At 38.4% G+C, this 15,523-nt stretch overlaps 1 protein-coding gene across 3 annotated transcripts in view; it reads left to right on the top strand.

Moving 5' to 3' along the window:
* LOC126426925 (zinc finger protein ZFP2-like) overlaps positions 1-15,523 on the top strand; it is a 211,505-nt gene that overhangs the window by 148,261 nt on the left and 47,721 nt on the right. The window lies entirely within an intron of this gene.

Here is a 15,523-nt window from a genome sequence, read left to right as displayed (position 1 = left end):
GTTCCATTCACATATGGAGCGTGTGAAGAATGATTGAACACCTGTGTGAATGCTGTAACTGTTCTGATCCTGTTCTCATGATCCCTATGTGAGCAATACTTGGGGAACTCATCCGAAATTTCAATGTAGAATCGGACAGGGATTGCGTTGGGGCCTAGAGCTTTGTGCAATTTTAACGAATTTTAACGAAATCAGTTCTTTCTCAACGCCACTGACACTAAAAATTATTTCACTCATCTTTCACTTGCACAAGGGTTAAATTGGGGCAGTTCTCCTAGCTTTTCTTTGAATAGGAACATTTGGAAACGGAATTAAGCATTTCAGCTTTTGCTTTGCTGCCCTCAGTTTGAGTTTCTGTCTCATTCGCTAGGGACTTGACACTAACTTTGGTGCCACAAACAGCCTTTACTTACAACCAGAATCTCGTTGGGTTTTGTACAAGATCATTTGACAATATTCTGCAAAGGTAATCACTGAGGACATTGTCCTCCTGATAAGGAAATGTGTTTCATTCAACATCTCTTTATCTATAGTGCTGTTCCTTGTTATACACCTGGTATGCACTAGTTTCCGTTTCTTTAGAAGTTTCGTTACAGTGACTTACCATTGATGATCCCTCCCATTACGAACTGTTGTACTGCGTACATATCTGTCCACTGTATGGTGAACCATTCCTTTAACTTGAGGTATAGTTCCCCTACATGCTCCCGCCCTGTGCTGGAAGTTTCAAGTTCCGCATGGAGATATGACACTCCCGATTTTTTATCTTGTTTACTGAACACACATATCTTTTTGCTTGTTTTAGTTGTCCTTTGTACTTTGGTAATCAGTCTTGCCACAATCTCATCATGATCACTGATACCAGTTTGGATGTAGACATCCTCAGAGAGATCAGTTCTGTTTGTTCCCATTGGATACAATATATTTCCATCATGAGTGGGGTTCTGAACTATCTGTTCTAGGTAGTTTCCAGAGAAGATATTTAATACTGTTTCACAGGATGACTTATCATGCCCACCACTAACAAAACTATAATTTCTCAATTGATTCTTGAATGACTGAAGTCTCCATCAATGATTACATTATGACTGGGTAACTTACATAGAGGTGAACTGAGGTTTTCTCTGAAGTTTCCGGTTACATCAGCAGATGAGTTTGGTAGGCAGTAGAGGGTCCAATTACCTTTTCATGTCAACCACTGATACTGAATCTTGCCCAATCAGTCTCTCATCTAGCTTCAATTTCTGATACTGAGTCTTGCCCAATCAGTCTCTCACCCAGCTTCAGTTTCTATCTCAGTGGATTTCAGTTTTTCAGTACTGTGACAAAAACATTGCTTACATTTCGGTTAGCCTGTCCTTACGATGTACACTTAAATTTTCCCCAAAAACCTCATTGCTATCAATTTCAGGTTTCCAATGGCTTTCTGTATTATGGAGGCTTCATTGCTTTTCAGTAGTGCTTCGAATTCTGGCACTTTGTTGCGAATGCTTGAGCAGTTAACCACTAGGATTTTAATACTCTCACCTGTGGGAGGCATTTGTTTCGATTTTACACAGATACTACTTCTGGATTTACTGCAATTCTTGTTCCCAGGATTGCATGGAAGGTCGCGTAGTCTAAAAAACTTTTGTTTGCTCCCACATACAGTCAGCTACCTGGATAGCAGCCTCTGATGTGTAGTGCACACCTGACCCATCGAGAGGCACCCTACAGTTCTCCACACAATGGCATAACTCCAGGAAGTAGCACTCTAGCTTGTCACAGAACTTTTGAAGTCTCTGGTTCAGTGCTGCCACTCAGTGCAGAACCAATGATCCACAATCAGTTCTGGAGATAATGCTGCAAATTGTGAGCTCTGCTGAAAGTCTGTGCACAAGGCTGGTCTTCTCAGTTGTCTCTATCAGTTTCTGAAATGATCCCAGTATGACCTCAGAGCCCAGACAACAGGCTTCATTTATTCCAACATGTGCAACAATCTGCAGTTGTTTTCACCTCATTCCCTCAATGGCTGTTGGAATAGCCTCTTCAATATGTTGAATGAGGCCTCCAGATATACACACTGGGTGCACCTCATGCCCTTTCCTGTCCCTTGCTGCCATTTCCCTAAGGGGTACCACCATTCCCTGTACAATTGAACTACCAACAGTTCAAACACCTCTACCTTTTTGCGTTTACCTCCTACTGACACTGGACAAAAAAGGTTTCCCGAAAACAGGTGAAGTGAGTCCCACTGGCTCAGTTTCAGTTTCAATTTCAGTGAAAGACAGCACCTCGAAATTGATATTTAGGGTATCAGTACAATACCCTGAGTTCTCCATGGTCCCTGTTGACACTGTGGAGGATGCCTGGATCTACCACTGAAACGCCACTCACAGTCAAGTGCACGAGTAATGAGAGATTCTGTACCCTCTGCAGAGGACACAGGGTCCATAGAAGAGGACAGTTCTTGAGTCACCATTGATACTGACACCACAGGTATATGACTCTCGGTAACTCTTCATCACACTTATATGCAGCGTCTGACAGTCCTTTGACAGTTGTCAAGGCGATTTACAGCTGCCTACAAAATTCAACCAGCTCATCCCATGACTGAGAATAGCATTCACTGCAGGGCTGAATTTTGGCTGGCATATTGTATTGCAGGACATTGAACAAATAATTTCAAATTAACTCTGCTGATTATCTTTTATGTCCATTGAGCTATAAAGCTACTAATTCCCGTAAGAACTGAAGCAAACATAGAGAACGATATTTCTATTAAGACAAGAGAGTAAAAGTTTTAGGGTTAGTTATAGCTACTAGGAAACTTTAAAATGGAGTTAATTTATGATAAATGTAGGTAATATGTACGTTCTTTAATGGAAAACTATATGTCTGCTACAGTACCTAAATCACAAACTTTGATTGACAACAAGTTAGGTTATGCACATGACAAGCAGCTTCTGAAAATTCTCAAAAATGCACGTTTATTTGCGTCGATACACCGTGAAATTTGGGGTGATCTACTCTTTGGCAGTAACTGTGAAAGACAAACACTGATTTTCTACGAAATAAGTTATCCAAAAACACTTGCGAAAATATAGTTTTGTAAGCGACTGAAATTTCTCACAAGTAACGTATTTCTCAATTAATGATACAGTGCAATTAGAAAAGGATTGTTTTCAAAAGGATAGGCCTACCGTTCTAAAAAAATTTATGAGAGCAAAATTGAGTTAAAGCCTACAATTAACAATAACAGTATGTATTGATTGTGACACTCCCGAATATTCGAATTTCACAATAGACCACAATACAAACGGATATTGACACAATAAATAAAACATTATGAGGAACTGACGTGATCAGTAAAGTATGCGAATCTAGAATTTCAACTCGGCTCTTCAGTCTCACACAAAGGAAAATTCCGAAGTCGACTTTTATATATAAATAAACGTGCTAATTGCACGAATTTTTAAATTAGCTGTTTCTGTGCCAACTTCTTCCCTGGCATGCTGAAGAAGAACACTGCAACATGTGTTAATCAGTCGAAATATACAAAAATGTGCAGCACCAACAAAGCACATCTTCTGCTTCTTCCAGCTAGCTAGATATCTGGAGGTACAATATGAGTTACATTTTCAAGACCAGCACAGAAGAGAAAACCTCTAGTGTGTGTGTATGTGTGTGTGTGTGTGTGTGTGTGTGTGTGTGTGTGTGTGCGCCTGAGCATGTGCATGTGTGTGTGTGTGAGTGAGTGTGTGTAATTGCACATAAATACGAACAAAAATTTATGAAACAATTTTCATTAAATAGTTTGAAGTTAGGCTTTACTGGCTTGTGTAAGATACCAGTGCAAGATATGCTTTTATCTCATGATCATTAAATTCATTATACGCAACGTCTGTAACATAATTCGTCAAGATTTTAGAAACTTTTATTATTCTCATCAGTGTCATCATCGTCATAAAACTCTTATGACAACGTAAATTTGTAAGAAAGCTTGAAAATATAATCAAAATATGTATCAACATAAAACTTTCAGTGCACATGCCATTCCTCCCAATCTACAATACTCACTGTAAGAGTGAAATGAAACAGTTGCGTAAATTATATATTTTCAACTCAGTCATGCTGCTGATTATCAGGTGCGCAATACTACTTTAGAATTTGCCCTCTTACTGTCAAATGCATTTAGCCTCAATGTAATTGAGCCATGGCTGATTCGCCTTGTGCCTTACATTAAACCTTGGTTGCTATTCTGTGATTAGTCCCCTGCAGTTATCATGATCATGCTGTTATCCTCTCCCTCCGCAAGTGATAGCAGCAACGTATATCGATATTCGCGCCCTTGTAGTATCTTTGGCCTCGTGTTTATACTTTCCGACTGTGCGATGCTGGCAGTTGGTTGGTTGCCGTGGGGCAGCGAGGAAGTCTCTGTGGTGCGTGTCTCGCCGGGCCTGCTGGCGGAGTCCACATGCAGTCAGAGTGTGAGGGGCTGTTCCCATTGATACAGTCTGTGGTTCACCAATCGCGGGCACGAAAGTTGAGTGTTTACTTAATCTACCAGCCAGTGCCAACTGTTCACATTGTGTCTCACGTAAGCGAGCATTAGTGTTTGAGTTACAGGCAAACCTTTGGAAACTTCTGAGCGCCGTTTGATGTGCTGTCTTTTCTTATTTGTCCTTGTTGTTTGTTTATGTATGGCTTCTAGCCGATTTTAAATTAAAGTTGTTTTGCCCTTAAGGAGTGAGATTGTTTGGGCCTTCTGCCTAATTTAGAGAAATGTTTTAAGATGAGGCCTTCTGCATTTTAAAATCCAAATTCTTGTTTTTGAGTCTCAAGTGGTTAGCCTTCAGCCAGTTTTAAATTAAAGTTGTTTTGCCCTTGAGGAGTGACATTGAATGGCGCATTTAGCCGGGAATTAACTTCTAAAATTAATGTTTGGCTTGCTCTGTTTTTAATGTTTCCTTTACTCTTGTAATGTTTGTAAAATGAGTGAAGTAGTATGTTCGAGTGCAACTGACAGCCACTCATTTTGGTCGCTTTCCACAAGTTAAACTGTCTGTCCTGTCCTGCGGGTGTCTCAGGGGATCTCAGTAATATCGAATGAGGTTGAAAAACGTAGAATTATAAATTGCAAATAATCAAGTGTGATGTCAGGAAGAGTAAAAATTGAAGAAACGTCCCACATAACTCCAACACTACATGGTCATTAGACACACTGCCATAAAGGCCGACTCACACATGAGAGAATAGAACAGCATAAGCATTTCACATTGTATTTCAAGATGGCATTCACACAGAGTGTGAATGGCATGGAACACTATAGCAATGTCAAGGTTTTTTGGGAAGAAAGTATTGACACTGATGCAGGGTGGAGGGGAGAGGAGACGACGATGACGATGAAGATGCTGTTGTCATCTAATACCACAAGTCAATCTACATTCATAATGCTTCACTCATGTTACAGTACTGGATTTCGTACATCTGCATCTTCCTAGTTCTTATTTTATTATTATACTTTGCTTTCTTGGCACATTGCAGACTTTCTATGGCAAATTGTTTTTTTTATTGAATGTTCTTCCATAAGACTGGCTAGATATCTGAATGCACAATATGTGGTAGGTTTTTCAGTAGCAGCACAGATGAAAAAAATCAACACAGAGTGCGTGCGCGCGCGCGCGCGCGCGCGTGTGTGTGTGTGTGTGTGTGTGTGTGTGTGTGTGTGTTGAAAAGACTCTGCATAGTATTCCAGTTTTGTTTGACATGTTTCTACATTTATAATTTCTTTAGCAAATGTTAGTGTCGATGTTCAGAAATGTTTAGGCCACACTTTTCCTAGTGATTCAGATCCCAGTAATTTAACGTGCATTCGTTGTAAGGAACATCCTTATGAATTTAGCTTTGGTTATTAATAAGCTTATGTCGATTCATGGCTCATATCAGTACCAATAACGTGTGTCTCTTTGGAGCAGAGGAGATTCTCTCTGGTTTCGGGCAGCTAGTGGAAATGGTAAAGACTGCCAGTCTTGCTTGCGGGATTGAGGTGGAGCTCACCATTTGCAGCATTGTTGACAGAACCAACTGTGGTCCGTTGGTGCAGAGCCGAGTGCAGGGCCTGAATCAGAGGCTCAGGCGGTTCTGTGACCGTGTAGACTGCAGATTCCTTGACTTGCACCATCAGGTGTTGGGTTTCCAGTTTCCGCTTAATGGGTCAAAAGTCCACTACGTACAGGAAGTGGCTACACAGGTAGCAGTGGCTGTGTGGAAGCGTCTGGGCAGTTTTTTAGGTTAAAAGGTCTCAGGGAACCATAGAAAGGGCGTCTGTCGAAAAGGGGACGGCTAAAACACAGTAAGTTAGTTGTAGAAACGATCGGTATTGTAGTTGTAAATGGTCGTAGCTCTGACGGAAAAGAACCAGACCTCCAAGCCCTAATAGAAAGCACTGAAGCTGAAATAGTTATAGATAGAGAAAGCTAGCTAAAGCCAGAAATAAGTTCAGCAGCAATTTTTGAAACGATCTAAAAGTGTTCAGAAAAGATAGATTAAATACAGTTGTTGGGGAATATTTATTGCTGTCAGAAGTAGTTTACCTTGTAGTGAAATTGAAGAAGATAGTTCCTGCAAAATAGAGTGGGTAAAGGCTATACTTGACAATCGGACAAAACTATTAATTGGATCATTTTACCGAGACCCCAACTCAGAAGATATAGCTGCTGAACAGTTCAAAGGAAACTAAGTCTCATTTCAAATAGGTACTCTACTCATACAGTTATAGTCAGTGGTAACTTCAATCTACCCTCGATATGCTGGAAAAATTATACGTTTAAAGCTGGTGGTAGGCATAAAGCGTCATCCGAAATTGCACTGAATGCTTTCTCAGAAAATTATTTTAAACAATTAGTTGATGAGCCTACTCGAAGCGTAAATGGTTGCAAAAGCATACTTGACCTCTTAGCAACAAATAATCCTGGACAAATAGTGAGTATCGTGATAAATACAGCGATTAGTGAACACAAGACAGTTGATGCTAGGCTGAATGCTGTAACACGTACAACCATCAAAAAGAAAAGCAAAGTACGAGTATATCTATTTAAAAAATCGGATAAAAATGCTCTCAACGCCGTTGAAAGAGACAGTCTTCACTCCTTCCGATCTGATCATGTAAGCATAGGAAAGTTGTGGAATGATTTCAAAGAGATAGTTTCAACAGCAATTGAGAGATACATACCATATAAATTAATAAGTGATGGTACTGATCCCCCATGGTACACAAAACAGGTCATATCGCTGCTGCCGAAGCAGCGTAAGTACACTCCTAATGCAAAAGAACGCAAAATCCCCAAGACTGGTAAAGTTTGACAGAAGTTCGAAATATAGTGTGAACTTCAATGCGAGATGCTTTTAATAATTGACACAACAAAACTCTGTCGCATAATATGGCAAAGAACTCAAAGAGATTCTGGTCATATATAAAGCACACCAGTGGCAAGACGCAATCAATACCTTCCCTGCGCGATCACAACGATGAAGTCACTGATGACAATGGCCGTAAAGCAGAGTTACTAAACATGGTTTCTGAAACTCCTTCACCCAAGAACACAAAGTAAATATTCCTGAATTCTAATCAAGAGAAACTACCAAGATCAGAAACATAGAATCATCAGTGTCGCAAAGCAGCTTAAATCAGCAAAGGCAAGGGTCCAGGTTGTATAGCAGTCAGGTTCCTCTCAGATGATGAGTGTTGATTCAATAGCTCCATATTCAGCAATTATATACAACCACTCGCTGACAGAAAGATCTATAACTAAAGACTGGAAAATTGCTCAAGTCACACCAATACCCAAAAAGGGAAGTAGGAGTAATCCGCTGAATTACAGGCTCATATCACTAACGTCGATTTGCAATAGGGTTTTGGAACGTATACGGTATTCAAACCTCGAAGAAATCGATTTATTGACACATAGTCATCATAGACTCAGAAAATATCGTTCTTGCAAAACACAACTGCCTCTTTATACTCATGAAGTAATGAGTGCTATCGACAGGGGATGTCAGATTGATTCCATATTTTTAGATTTCCAGAAGACTTGCGACACCACTTCTCACAAGTGTCTTCTAACCAAACTGCATTCCTGTGGAATATCGCCTTATTTATGCTACTGGATTCGTGATTTCCTGTCAGAAAGGTCACAGTTCATGGTAATAGATGGAAAGTCATTGAGTAAAACAGAAGTAATATCCAGCGTTCCCCAAGGGTGTGTTACAGGCCCTCTGTTGTTCCTGATCTATATCAACGATATAGGAGCAACACTCTGAATTTATAGATAATTTCAATAGTGATTACGAACTAGTAGAACCAAAGTATAAAAGATATGTTTCTTAAATATATTATAGGTCAAATAACGGGTTCCCCGCGCAGTAAACTTATCGTTAGAGATTACACTGAAACATGGTCAGAAGTGAGGTAGATTCTCACAGAGAATTATGCAAACATTATGACATTAGATTTCTATACGTACAAAATCTTTAATAACCAGCAAACGAGGGATGAAAGTGTGGTGCAATGGGGAGCCCGAGTAGATTCTCTGCAGTTTCATTTCAGAGAAGCCATGAGGAAGGCAATGATGGCAGACGAAATTCCAGGCAGTTGCGCATTGATAGGAGAATTAGGGAGAGCTGTTTTTATACAGGGACTATTTATCGAAAGGATAAAGACGATAGTGCGAGCACAGGGAGAGAGAAGCACTTTGTCGGAAGCATTTGATTTAGCATCGACAGAAGAGAGAGCAATCCCCTCTGAAAAAGAAAAATATCGGCAGGTAGGATATTCAAAGCAAATTAATTAGAAGGGGTGCCATAACTGCGGGAAAATAGGGCATTTACCGAGAGAATGCAAAAGCAGAGTACAAATAAGTTCAACCAGAACAAGGGGGCTCAGTCCAAAGCCATGAGAACTAAGCTACCCATAAAGGAAATAGTTGTTGACCAACTGTAAGGAAATGGTGCTCACGGAGAATGTCCTCTGCCAATAAGGTGTGTAAAGTGTAACCTAGTAGGCCATTCCCTCCTTGTAATAGAGCAAAACCTGTTACGTCTTTCACATGCCGTCACACAGGACACTATGCTAGTGAATGTAGTGAGAGTCGTTGGACCACCATACATCAACTAGAGAGGACCAACATACATCAACTAGAGAAGCCGGGAAACGGACCACAAACGTAATGCAGCAGTTCCATTACGTTGTGGTGACAGGAATAGTACGTACAGCAGACTGCATTAGTAAAAATGATTACTTACAATAGAGAGCAAGATAGGGCTGTTAGTGGACAGCGGAGCACACGTAAGTATAATTAAAGCTGAGGTTTTAAAGCAGACATTAGTAGACACCAGAAAGGCAGTGACAATAAGGAGTATCGCAAATGAGGAAATTAGAACTGAAGAACAGGTTAGAATACAGCTGCAGACGAAAAGAGGTAAAGGATATTACCACGAATTCCAAGTTGTAAGGGCACAAATGTATTTGCCATTCGAGGGCTTACTAAGAAGGGGTTTACTAGAAAAGCACAGAGTAGTGTTAGATTATGTACGTAGAAGCTTTAAGTTTTGAGTTTAATGGTTAGAGTTGAAGGAAGCCACAGAAGACGCACTGTTATCGAAGCCATCTCGAGTAGTAAACAGAGAACGGGCCAGTTACGCTGCAGTTACCAAACACGGACGATCGGGAGCGTCACCGTTAGCAGATAAGCAAGGTATGCAAGGCGAAAGCCATGAGGACAGTCGTGTGAAGTTAGCACCCCTTTTTCGAGAAATATACATTTTTTTCAGAGTTCTTGATAGATATGGCATAGTTCTAGAGTTCTTTGTACAAAATTTCAATAGTTCTGCAGAATTTAGCGAAGAAAACAACAATATTCGATAAAATTTTCGTATCGAAAACGTTCTTTGGAAATTTCCGCAAAATGTAAATAAGTACAAGAGTTCTGAGCACAGTTCTGAACAGAGCTCCAAGAGTTCTTTCGAAAATCCAAGTAACGTTTTTTTGTGCAGCTAATAGTTTACGAGATAATTGCATTTTAATGAGAAAATCTTTTCACTTACTGTGAAGTTGGCACCCTTTTTTTCAGAAAGATATATTTTTTTTAGAGTTCTTGATAGATATGGCATAGTTCTAGAGTTCTTTGTACAAAATTTCAATAGTTCTGCAGAATTTAGCGAAGAAAACAACAATACTCGAAAAAATTTTCGTATCGAAAACGTTCTTTGGCAATTTCCGCAAAATGTAAATAAGTACAAGAGTTCAGAACACAGTTCTGAACAGAGCTCCAAGAGTTCTTTCGAAAATCCAAGTAACATTTTTTTGTGCAGCTAATAGTTTACGAGATAATTGCATTTTAATGAGAAAATCTTTTCACTTACTGTGAAGTTGGCACCGTTTTTTTCACAAATGTATACTTTTTTCAGATTTCTTGATAGATATGCCATAGTTCTAGAGTTCTTTGTACAAAATTTCAATAGTTCTGCAAAATTTAGCGACGAAAACAATATTCGAAAATATTTTCGTATCGAAGACATTCTTCGTCAATTTTCGCAAATTGTAAATAAGTACAACAGTTCTGAGCACAGTTCTGAACAGAACTCCAAGAGTTCTATCGAAAACCCTATTAACATTTTTTTGTGCAGCTAATAGTTTACGAGATAATTGCAATTTAAGGAGAAAATCTTTTCACTTACTGTGAAGTTGGCACCCTTTTTTTCAGAAATGTATACTTTTTTCAGATTTCTTGGTAGATATGCCATAGTTCTAGAGTTCTTTGTACAAAATTTCAATAGTTCTGCAAAATTTAGCGACGAAAACAATATTCGAAAATATTTTCGTATCGAAGACATTCTTCGTCAATTTTCGCAAATTGTAAATAAGTACAACAGTTCTGAGCACAGTTCTGAACAGAACTCCAAGAGTTCTATCGAAAACCCTATTAACATTTTTTTGTGCAGCTAATAGTTTACGAGATAATTGCAATTTAAGGAGAAAATCTTTTCACTTACTGTGAAGTTGGCACCCTTTTTTTCAGAAATGTATACTTTTTTCAGATTTCTTGGTAGATATGCCATAGTTCTAGAGTTCTTTGTACAAAATTTCAATAGTTCTGCAAAATTTAGCGACGAAAACAATATTCGAAAATATTTTCGTATCGAAGACATTCTTCGTCAATTTTCGCAAATTGTAAATAAGTACAACAGTTCTGAGCACAGTTCTGAACAGAACTCCAAGAGTTCTATCGAAAACCCTATTAACATTTTTTTGTGCAGCTAATAGTTTACGAAATAATTGCAATTTAAGGAGAAAATCTTTTCATTTACTGTGAAGTTGGCACCCTTTTTTTCAGAAATGTATATTTCTTTCGCAGTTCTTGACAGGTATGCCATAGTTCTAGAGTTCTTTGTACAAAATTTCAATAGTTCTGCAGAATTCAGGGAAGAAAACAACAATACTCGAAAAAATTTTTCTATCGAAATCATTTTTTGTCAATTTTCGCAAAAATTAAACTGGTACAACAGTTCTGAGGACAGTTCTGAACAGAACCCCAAGAACTCTATCGAAAATCCTAATAACATTTTTCTATGGCGATAATAGTTTGTGACAAATTGATTTAATGTGGGACACACATTCTCTACAGAAAATATAAATATATTCGTACAACAGTTCTGATGACAGTTCTGGACACCACGTGAAGAGTTCTATCGAAATTCCTAGTAGAATTTTTTAGTGCAGGTAATAGTTTAAGAGGTAATCGCAACTTAATTAAGAACCCCATACGAGCTCCTACTGTGAAGCTGGCACCCTTTTTTTCAGAAATATATATTTTTTTCAGAGTTCTTGATAGATAAGTCATAGTTATAGAGTTCTCGGTACAAAATTTCAATAGTTATGCAGAATTTAGCGAAGAAAACAACATTGTATAACAAAGCTGATTCAGGAACCCTTTCCTTTTGATACAATTCTTCCTGTTGCCACAATAAATCACTTGTGCATAGATTCCAACTGTACTGATCATTACAAAAATACAACCATTGACCAGCGGCGCACATTTCTTGCAGCGTTGTACAAAGCATTCGGCTTATCCGCTGTGAAAATATCACACTTAATGCTATTTTAAAATTTACGGTGGATGGCTTCCGTTTATCTACAATGTCAGCATCTATCGAATCATCTTCATGCAAACGTGATGCCTGGATCACTCACTTCCCCCTTTTAGGTACGGAGGAAACTAGAGTTCAGTCTTGTGGAAGTCAAAAAAGGAAATGTGGGCAGCCCTTCTTTTACTGATAGCAAACTCTAGAGAAATCTCCACACTTGTTTTTCTTCATCATGCCAACAAAAGAAAAACTCTCCCTTCATAGCTCTATTATCATTCCAGTACTAGTAAACCAGTTGTCCGCTTTCACATTTCGACCTGACTGATATATAGGTTTACACAGTCACAGAACAACATCAAATTGTTTATTGCTCAGTTGGTAAATCCTTCTGGTTGCAACACAGCGTATATTTCCAAATTGTACAGGTACAATACTTAACAATCCACACTTAAGAATCCATACTCGTTTGTTTTGATTGATACATATTGGCGAAAACTGTACCTTCCACAGAATCCTTCCAGCTTCTTGCCTACTGTAACATTTTCTCCAAGGGTGTAAGATTTGTGGTAGTTGCGTACAAACACAGTAAATATTTCCCGAATAGCTGTTAGCTTGTCTAATTGTCTCCTTTCGTCACGAATAGCGCGACTGTAAAATCTAAGGCTCTCCAGAATAAATTTGAAACGTTTTATGTTCGTTTGCGAGGTGAAATTTTTCAATGCCATCACCATCAGTTCCACACAGATCTTCCAGGCTTTATCTGTTACTTTTGTTAACAACAATTAAAAACAAGAGACTGATGAAGGCTTTCAATTCAATATCATCTATTGATTTTACCCCTCTCTCACGCTGAAATGAGGCTTTGATGCTCTCAAAATTCTGATTGGAATACAAAACTCCAATAGACAAATATCGTCATCTATGAGGTAATTACAGCATCACAAATGCTGCTTTGGCTGCACCTATTGGTACAGGTAAATTTCGAATAATATTATGCTCTTCGAACAATATGCTTCGAATTTCTTCAACATTATCTAGTACTTCCCACTTAAAATAATAAAATTCCTATAAAATAACGCAACCTGGCGCAGTGTATTAATCTGATATTTGACGTTCAGACAGCGGACACTGACTATTGAACAGTTCAAACAGAATTTAAGTGCAGTTTACATTCTGGATTAGCTTTGTACTACTTACTACGTTGATAAACAAATAAACTAATCGCTGAAATGAAATACGAAAGGGCACAGTGGATAAAAACGAGCAATCGGCTCATATCTCATCAAGAGAGCATTAGCGTCGATACTGAATCATACATACAACAATGAAAGGCACACATGAAGTGTATACTTTTAGAATCAGGAAGAACCAGATGAATTTTATCACGTAAAACAGTAATTGTTTTGAACTCTCATGACATCCAGGACCCACTAACAGCTAAAAATATGCCCAGGACCCTCATGGATGAAAGTTATATTGCAACATCACCAGCCGCTAGGATACATAAAACATGTGCTGTGTGTAACGAATAAATTTGAAATTGATGTCGTTAATATTGTTGCAAACATTTGTTCTAGTTAGAAAGGAAGTGTGGAAGTTTGATGAGTTACACTACAGCGAGAGTTAAAAGTCTTTACAATGTATAGAAATGTAAGTATATTTACTGAATAAATCGTACAAACGAACTAAGTAGTATGTTTAAATCCTAATTCAATACATGACTAATAGAGGTGTTATAATGTTGAGGGGATACAGTATTAAAGTTAATAAGAAGTTCGAAATTTGTAAATAAGAACCTCGTTTATTTGGTCCTCAATAATCCGGATTTCCGGTTTATCCGGATTCATATTTTGTGTCCCTTCGTATTTTTCTCTTTTTTTTCTTATAACACGAAGATGTGTAGTCGGTGAGGTACATAGGCTGCTTATCACCAGGCCGGTAATTTAGTCTAGTACTGAGTGATAAGGAACTCGGAGTGTGTGAATGACATTGTTTCTCAAGTATGGTACATTTATATAACGGTGTATTGATGCCCATCAAGTAAGTTGCATAGTAACCACGCCAACAGCACTCCACCACAGCTCATTGTACCTCTGGTGCGATTCTCGACAGGTGTGACACCATCTGGTTAGTGGCGCGTGTGAATGTATCTGCTCTCTCAGCCATCTGTTTGTTTTGCACTGACGAGCCTTCTCTCCTTGAATCATCTAAGCGTGCACATCCCATGCTTCCACCTACAGTTACTACAGTCAGTCTTAAGAAGGTGTACTGGCATTTGTATAGTGCTGAACATTTAGACTTTTTGTATTTAGTAGAATATACATCCGGTTTTCGATTTTCGGTTTTCCAAAATAAAAAGTGAGAATTTACGATCGTACTCATAGCTGTACTTCCAGCAGTACTTCATCTCCTGCGTTCCCAATTTCGTAGAAGTTGTCCTACGAAAATTGCAGAAGAAGCACTCCTGGACGAAAGGATATTGTGACGATATTCTTTGGTCACAGCCTCGGGTTAGAGACCCGGTCCGGCACACAGTTTTTATCTGCCAGTAAGTTTCACATCGGCGCACACCCACTGCAGAGTGAACACACAATCTATTTCATAATCTACTGGCACAATAAAAATGTTATGAGGATTTTTAAAAGAACTCTTTCGGTGCTATCCAGAACTGGTAGCAAAAGGGTTGTGCCAATTGATTATAATGTAGACCAAGTGGGTCTCTCGAAAATGCTATTATCTCATTAACTGTTATCCCCACAAAAAATGTTATTACAGTTGTCGGTAGAACTCCTAGGGTCGTATTAAGAAATGCCGTCAGATCTTTTGTACGAATTTATTACTTTTACATGACAAAAGTGAGTCCCACATTAATTATCTCATATAATGTCATCGTCACAAATAATGTTATTATAGTTTTTGGTAGAACTCTGTGGGTGATATTCAGAACTGTCATCAGAACTATTCTACGAATTTTGCTATATTAGATAAAGTGAGTATCAGATTAAAACAATTATTGTATAAACTATTATCGCCACAAAAATGTTCTTATCATTTTCATTGCAACTCTTCCGGTGCTATCCAGAACTGCCAACAGAACTGTTATACAAATTTATTTTTTCCAAACTGACAAATAATTTTTTACCATACCAAAATTTTGCCGTGTTATTGTTTTCTTCCCGAAATTCTGTAGAACTATTCGTGTTTTGAGCAGGGAAATCTAGAACTATTGCATATATATCAAGAACTGTGAAAAAAATTTATATTTATCGTAAAAGGGGTTCAAACTTCACGGGAAATGCTCATAAGCATTCCTTAATAATGGCAGTTACTATGTAAACAATTACCTGCACAGAATATGTTACTAGTTTTCTCGATAGAACTCTTACAATGCTATCAGAGC

This window comes from Schistocerca serialis, chromosome 11, assembly GCF_023864345.2.
Source record: "Schistocerca serialis cubense isolate TAMUIC-IGC-003099 chromosome 11, iqSchSeri2.2, whole genome shotgun sequence".
Lineage (NCBI taxonomy): Eukaryota > Metazoa > Arthropoda > Insecta > Orthoptera > Acrididae > Schistocerca > Schistocerca serialis.
This window is presented reverse-complemented; position numbering and strand designations above follow the sequence as displayed.